The sequence below is a fragment of the Pipistrellus kuhlii genome, unplaced genomic scaffold (genome assembly GCF_014108245.1).
Source record: "Pipistrellus kuhlii isolate mPipKuh1 unplaced genomic scaffold, mPipKuh1.p scaffold_m20_p_2, whole genome shotgun sequence".
Classification (NCBI taxonomy): Eukaryota; Metazoa; Chordata; class Mammalia; order Chiroptera; family Vespertilionidae; genus Pipistrellus; species Pipistrellus kuhlii.
In genome coordinates this window covers 91,344,666-91,353,075 of record NW_023425515.1, presented here as the reverse complement: position 1 = coordinate 91,353,075, position 8,410 = coordinate 91,344,666, and the positions used below count along the sequence as shown (strand labels likewise).

Sequence of the window (8,410 nt, the reverse complement as noted above, 5' to 3'; positions counted from 1 at the left end):
CCTTAGCTTTCTGCTGGGGCCCTGGCAGCTCCAAATCTGATTCACCCACATCCCAGACCCAGACAGGTGGGAGGAGGAAGCCTGATTCCTGGTTGAATCGCTGTTAGTTTGCTGCTGGGACCAAACTCCCACAGTCCCTCCCCCTGATAGGCCAGCCCCCCCGACGGACCCCAATGGCCAGCCAGGCCAGAGAACCCCACCCTTGCACGAATTTGTGCACCATGCCTCTAGCAGTAGCATAAGAGACCCATGCAGAACTGTCTTTTGCAGCAAAATACTTAAAAACAATGCTGTGCACATATTAAAGACTCTCAATGTATACACACTATTATCTTTACAGCAGAATAGTCTATGTCTTCTAAAATACAGTGCTTTGAGAGCATAACTGTTATGAAAGAATCAAACATTAATTTAAAGTTTTTAGTATAACAATATGTAGTGTATATTTAAGTAAAAAGAATTACAAAGAAGTTTGTTTTATATTAACAGATATTGCTCAGAAATATACTTGGAGAAATTAGAATTTTAGATTAGTAACACTTAACTACTTTGAGTCCATCAATCAATTAGTCAGAAGTTTAAATACTGTCAACATTTTATTGATTAACCTAAAGTGTAACACTTGGAATATAAAATAATCCATTGGTATGATGGTTTTCTGTGAGAGAGCTGGAGGCTGCTACCACCATTTAGGCACAGCAGATTGTCTGGGATTTTTCTTTTGTTTATCATGTTGCTTAGAATTTTAGGTTATTGTACTATTTCACAATTGTTTGCACGTATGTAGAAATAGAAAAAAATTAAGAAACAAATTTTGGCTATAGTTGGACAAAGACAAATTCCCAACAAATATTTTAAAAGGAAGAGAAAGTCAGACACCACTTTAGAAGAAACATATAGCAAATATATAAAATATTGGAAAATACATGATTTTGAAATGTTTCAGCCATTTAATCCTAGAAAAAATAGATGAAGGATATTATTAATGGAAAAGACAACTCAAAATTAAGAACTGTAACTTAAAAAGACTATTAAATTGTTTTTTGGAGGGAAGTTAATTTTTTAAAGATTTTAAGAGGAAAGAAAGCCTATTTGTATAAACTTGAACTAAACAATAATATTAGCAACAAAAATGAATTCAGGATTAGTTTTTATTTCAGGAAAAAAAGACTGAGGAATAGATTGAGGGCATTAGTATGGCAGGTCAGAAGATACTTTTACTGCAGATCTATCTTCAACTCTGTCAGCTGCTTTCTAGTTTCAGTTCTTTCTCATGGTTAAATTTCTATGTGGTTTGTACCACAGTGCATTCTGAACTGACTCATTATTAATAACATTATTTGGAAACTTGTACTGGAACTCAAAATCTCGAGAAATGTGCCCAGATTGAGCTTAATTCTTGCTGGCTGAGCTATGAAAGTAATGCCACAGAGACAGTGTATGAAAGTAATGCCACAGAGATTGTTTTTCTTAATGGGAACTGTGAGGTTTTATTATGCAACTGAGAAAATACTCCCTTTGCTATTTTTATTTCCACTAAGGAGGTATGATCAGCACAAACTAGAGAGTGGAATGTGCAACCCAAACCTACAATTACATCCATGCGTGGTTCAATGGGTTTTACTGAGTGTTTAGACTCTCTTCCAGGTTCTGTTCAGTGCCAGTCTGTTTTAGATAGCTGAGCCAAGGGTAACAGTTAGCTGTTAACAAATTTTTAAAAAGTGTCATAAATCAATGGCAATACAGTGTTTCTATGGGAATGGGCATGTCCTCTAATACCTCTTTACTAGGCACCCAGTAGCCCAAATTTATAAGAAGCATCTCTTATAAATTTTTAGTTATTATTAGATGCATTAGATATGATGAGGCTATGTATTCTTTAAAATGTATTTGCACTTTTGATAGACTAAAGAATAAACTATGCAAAAACTTAATGACATATGGGGTCTGTGTGTCTGTGTGCACATGTCCTTATTCACTTTGGCCTTACTAAAATTGCCTATGCATTTCTCATGTTTCTACATTCTCTCCCACATGAACACCTTAAAAGTGTTCTTTCTAGCCCTGGCCAGGTGATTCAGTTAGTTGGAGCATCGTCCTGTACACCAAAAAGGTTATGGGCTTGATTCCAGTCAGGACACCAAAGGTTGTGGGTTTGATCCCCAGTCGGGGCACATACTGGAGGCAACCAATCTACGTTTCTTTCTCACATCAATTTCTCTCTTTCTAAAGTCAATAAAAAAAATAAATAAATAACCCCAAAACATATCTTCAGGTGAGGATTTAAGAAAGAACTTTTTTCTATTCATAACCACTAGGGTACTTCGTGAGGCACTCCTTCCTCAGATCACAGCATTCATTTTTCGGCACTATGTATGTGTCATGGACAGTGAGGGCAATGGACATGGGTTCTGCCTTTTCAGGCCTTATACATGAGGCACATTGATCAAATATGTAATCTGAACCTCAGTAAGTTCTATGAAGGACTGTAGAGAGAGCTAGGGCAGTCTGTAGCAAGGGGCATAGTGGCTCTGGAAACTTCCCAGAGGAAGTAATGTATGAACTCAGAGAGTGGAAGAATAGCAAAACAGCCCAGAGGACAGTCAGAGAAGCTCTCAACACACATGGGCTTGCCAGGAACCATATCGATGATTGCAACATCACTAGATTTCAAAAGCTTAGGGCCATTTTTCCAGCTTTTGCCCCAGAATAACAATCAATCTTTGGCTCCACAAATTTGCAAGCAACACAAGCTGTGTGACAGTCCAGCACAGGTGTTTAGCCAGAACTGATTTAGCCTGGATGGTTCAGGACAATCACCTGAGTTGAGAAGCCAGCTGCTTCCACTGGTGGGTTATTTTTGCAGTCACCAGCCACATTGCCACGATGAACATCTCTGACAGACATGTTCTTGACATTGAAGTTCACACTTTCCCCAGGAAAAGCTTCACTCAAAACCTCATGGTGACCTTCAACAGACTTTACTTCAATTGTAACACTGGCTGGGTTTGAGAATACCAGTCTCTCCACTCTGCCTACAGAGACAGTACCTGTAGACAACCTGGAAGGGCAAACACAGGGGCTTATCACTAGGATGAATTGGTGGCAGGTTGCAATCCAGTATTTCAAGTAGTGTGGTTCCACTGGCATTGCTATCTTTACGGGGGACTTTCCATCCCTTGAAGCAAGGCATGTTAGCACTTGGCTCTGGCATATTGTTGCCCTTCTAATCAGAAATGGGCACAACTGTTACTGTGTTAGGGTTTAGATAATTTTCTTAAGGTAGGTGCTGACTTCTTTAACAATTTTCTTGCATCCCTGTAGGACGGCTCAGTTGAACCAATTTTATTAACACCAATAATCAGTTGTTTCACACTCAGAGTGTAAGCCAGAAAGACATGCTCATGGGTCTGTCCATTCTTGGAGATACCTGTCTCAAATTCACCAATAACAGCAACAACAATCAAAACAGCACAGTCAACCTGAGATGTACCTGTAATCAATGTTTTTTACAAAGTCTCTGTGCCCTGGAGCAGCCATGATGTTCTTATAATATTTGCTGGTCTCAAATTTCCACAGGGAGATATCAGTGGTGACACCACGCTCATGTTCAGCGTTCCATTTATCAAGACCCAGACATACTTGAAGGAGCCCTTCCGCATCTCAGCAGCTTCCTTCTCAAATTTTTCGATGGTTCTTTTGTAGATCCTAACACATTAGTAGATCAGATGGCAAGTAGTGGTAGATTTGTGGGAATCTATTTGTCAATGACAATGATGTTGATATGAGTCTTTTCCTTTCCCATTTTGGCTTTTGTTTATTTTGACTTTTAGATTCAATTGTTGATAGATATGTATTTATTGCCATTTTATTGTTCATAATATTGATATATATGTGAATATATATTTTTTCCTCTTCTTAAAATTTCAGGTAATACTGGTTTGGTGGAGGCGAACCCCTTTAACTTTTTCTTGTCTGTGAAGCTCTTTATCTGAAATTCAATTCTAAATAACTAGAAGCAGCCCAGTGCATGAAATTTGTGCATAGGGGGCCTTCAGCTCAGCCTGCACGCTCTCCAATCTGGGACACCTCAGGGAATGTGTGACTGCTGGGATCAGGCCTAAACCAGCAGACAGGCATCCCTGTTTTCAGTTAAGAAAACGACTTATTCTGCTGTTTTCCCATAACAAATATTTGATATCATTAACTACATATGGAGAATTTATTGAATTGGATAATCTCTATAAATTTTTACAATAAAAAGCATAGGTCTTTTCAGATTCATTAAATAGTTTATACTCATGTAAAATTTGGCTTCAGTCCACTGTTTTATTTCCTGTGTTTAATGGTTGCATGCTGAATCTAAGAAGCTAAACTTTCCCTTGGCAAATTTTATTCTAAATGGCCCAATGCTACATGTGTGGCCTTTAGAATACTTTCTGGATCAGCTATAGACAACAGTGAAATTCTGATATCTATAAAATTCTCTTATCTATAAAATAATTTCATTTTACCTTCTACTTTTTTATCTATTTCTAACCACCTACTTCATCCTTTATCATCTTCTGATCTGCTGTCTGACCTCCTGAGCCAAGCTCACCCTGCCACCCTCCTATATGTCTCTTGTCCTCTCCAGACACTTCATACTCCACTTTTCCCTACCTATGCTCTTCTAAGTGACCAGGAACCTTTCTGAACACTCTTGGTATTACATCCTGAAAAAACTGAAGGGAGTGGCATCAGGATTATTCTTTTCAGAAGAGATATGTTAAAGTTGTTTATATTGTTTAGAATTTTTGCTTTTGATATTTTCTGGAATAATTTAAACTATTCTTAGATGTTCAGATTGTGGAAGGAAAATTGAGGTTCAATTGAAATTAACCTGGAAAGGTAATCCTATATAATAAAGAGGTAATATGCAAATTGACCCTCATTCCCTTTTGTAAGATGGCTGCCCCCATGTGGTTAAAGATGGCCACCACAAGATCGCTGGCTGGGGAGGGTAGATGGGGGCAACCAGGCCTGCAGGGAAAGGCAGATGGAGGTGATCAGGCTGGCAGGGGAGCCATTAGGCATCAATCAGGCTGGCAGGGTAGTGGTTAGGGGTGAATAGGCTGGCAGGCAGGTGAGCAGTTGGGAGCTAGCAGTCCTGGATTGTGAGGGGGATGTCCAATTGCTGGTTTAGACATCCCCCAAGGGGTCCCAGATTGGAGAGGGACACCCCTCCTAGTGCACAAATTTCGTGCACCAGGCCTCTAGTCTGATCATTAATTCCTAACTGGGCAGCTCATGGTGGGTAGTCATGCCCCAAGCATATAACTCCTTTAGTAAAAGGCTTATATCTTTGCCTTGTGTAAATCCTATTAATTGTTTCTATGCATCTAGATTAACACACTTTTTAAATAAGCTGTAACTACTATCAAGAGAGCACATAGTTTGTATTTTTAGAACACAGACTCTTAACTATCTTATAATCCAGTCCCCACCTTGCTTCCTCCCACCTCCATGTAAGCTTTCTTAATTTCAAATGCATAAATGAAGCTGCAAAACTGCTATTCTCTGCAACATTTGAGATCTTGCTCCCCAGCATATGTCATCTGTTTGGCCCAAATAAACTGTTTTAAATTTTTTTCTTCAGGTTTGGATGTTTCTTATGTTGACAAAGTAAAGTGGTTAACAGAGAAAATCTTGTGTCAAAGCAAAAATCACCTCTCTTGGCAGTCTCTCCCTTTTCAGGAGCAAGCCCTGGGCCTTTCTCATCACCCTCTGCTTCCCTCCAGGCTTGTTGCCTTTGCCTTCCTCTCCTAAGTTTCAAGGGCCCTTCTTTTGCTTCTGTAACTTGTTTCCTAAGCCTATGCAGCCCAGCCGGTTCACTTCTACTGCCTCTATAATTTTCTAAATAAACTTTCTCATTTAATTTGAAAAAAACACACACCAAAAAAAAGCCCACAAAAACCATACCTGTGTTAATTGCCCCATTCCATTTTTCTTCCTGCAATCATTTCATTACAATTTAAGACAAAAATCTGATCCTGTCATTCCTCTAGCTTTAAACCTTTCATTGGTTCTGATTGTTCTTAGGACAAATCTTTTAACAGGGCTTGAAAAGTTCTTATATAATACTAGGGGCCCATTGCACAAATTCATGCACTTTGAAGGGTACTGTGGACTATGAGGCTGTGATGAGCACAGGGGCAGGTCTTGGCTCATCATCCACTCCCCTGCCCAGTCCCTCCTGCTACAGCCCCTGGTCTCCTGTCTGCTGGCAGCCCTGCTCCCACTGTTGCCGCTCCCACATGTTGATGGCACTGGCCCTACTCACACCCATTGATGGGTCCAGCGCCAGCAGCATGTGAGAGTGGGGCAGGCGCTGTCAGCAGGTGCGAGCAGCGGCTGCTGCCCTGATTGCCCCTCAGGAGGAGAGGGAAGTGGAGAAGCCCTGAGGGCCAATTGGAGCTGGCAGTCGCCATTTGCAATTGCTGATAGCACTGAGGTGCAGGCATCAGGTGGGACTGCAGCACGCAGGAGCAAAAAATTTTCAGTAATCACCACAGTCTCGCCCTGATGACAGTGACTGGCACCCTGCCTTGGTCTGGCACCTCTGCTCACCTGCTTCACCATCCCACCATGGGCAATGCCCACCATGTTCCATGCATGCCTCTGGTGGTCATTGCACATCATAGTGACTGGTTGTTTAGTTGTTCAGTTGTTCCAGTTGTTCCACCATTCAGTCTATTTGAATATTAGCCTTTTATTATATACAATAGAACTAGAGGCCCAGTGCACGAAATTCATGCACTGAAGGAGGTGTGGTCCCTCAGCCCAGCCTGCACCTTCTTGCCGTCTGGGATCCCTTGCTCCTTACTGCCCGCCTGCTTGCTGCTCCTTACCAATCGGCTCACTACTCCTTAGTGCTGCCACAGAGACAGGAGAGGCTCCAACCACCACCACACAGAGGGCTGTCCGGAGCTGAGGGGAGTGGCCCAGCCCATGGTGTGAGAAGTGGACACAGAAGATGCTATCTCACCCAACTGTGGGGTGGGCTGGCCGGCCTTCATCTGCCTGACCCACCCAGGGAGGGAGTGAGCAGGGTGTCCACCTCTCCATTCTCCATCCTTCCATCTGTGACATCTGTCACCCTTGCCAGGCCTCCCCCAAAGTGAGTTCAGCTCAATCTCTGAACATAAAAGGGCATGGGCTTCCCCTCGTGCCCTGATTTCCAGCGACAGGACCTGGTCGACAGGGCCTGGTCTCAGGACAGTTCACACAGCTGCAGAACATAGATCTGTTCCAAGAAAAGTTGGGAATGCAGATTTTCGTATGAGCTCCTATTTCAAAAGGTGGCAGTTTATTCACATTGTGGCAAAGACACCTTCAAGAGTAACATAAGTGGGTAAAGTCAGGGCCAAGTGGGCCATTCCTCATCCACTCTCTCTGACGCACGTGGACAGAACCGTCTCAACTCTTCTCAGGGCACTTCCTGTTTTTTTAAGCCTAAAGGACAGTAGTCTGTCTCCATTCTTGTTCTTTGGGATTTTTTTCATCGTCGGATAAAAGGATACATACATTGGGGCAATCCTCTCGAAATACAATATTCCAGTTGCACCCATATGATGACGACAGCGCCCCTCAGAGGGAGGGAGCCAGCAGATGGAGAGCAGGGAATTCTGAAAACCAAAGCAAAGGTTCAGAACACGAAAGATGTCCTTGGTGTTCTGCTGAGAAATTTGGACTCCTTCCTCACACACCAGGCAGTCACTCAGAAATATCTTGGCACCGGCCAACTTATGAAATTCTCCATTTTCCTGAGCCAGACTCCAGACACTGACTGCAGCATTTTCTTGGTCATCATTTTGTTTTGTTTTTCCAAAACATTACAATGTTTATATGAATATAACATAAAGATGCACCCTCCTTTGCAGGAACAGGGAAAGAAGGGGTGGTTAAGTAAAGCACACGGAGCTGCAGCAAGCACCAGCTCAGGGGGAGGGTGGGGGGTGGGAAACAAAGGGGTAGAGAAGGTTGGCACTGGGGCTGAGGCTCTATAGCCATTGCTGGAGAAGTAGGAATCCCCCCAAGTGCCACGTTCTGAGGCTGAACTAATTGGTCAAGCTGACGCAGAGGTAGAGGTGGGTGGCCATATTGGCCATCTTTGCTGCTGTTTACCCTTTCCCATCCCAGCTCCGTTGTAAAATCCCAGAGCCCTAGATTCCAAAGGCCCCATCTAGAGGAGAGGCCCTGGGGTGAGAGGAAGTGAGTAGGGCAAGTTTGAAAGCTGATATGCCTGTGTGCTGAGGGATGGCCAGAGACAGTGGTGAGAGGTAGCAGCGAAAAGGCTCTCATACATACCCTTCTGTGGGGGCCACAGGTGAAGGAGGCCAGGGGAGTAGGGTAGGGATGGGGCACCATG

General features: G+C 42.7%; 1 pseudogene; it reads right to left on the bottom strand.

Annotated features, from left to right (window-relative positions):
- Positions 1 to 2,476: 2,476 nt before the first annotated feature.
- LOC118722995 lies at positions 2,477 to 3,805 on the bottom strand (annotated as a pseudogene).
- Positions 3,806 to 8,410: the final 4,605 nt, after the last annotated feature.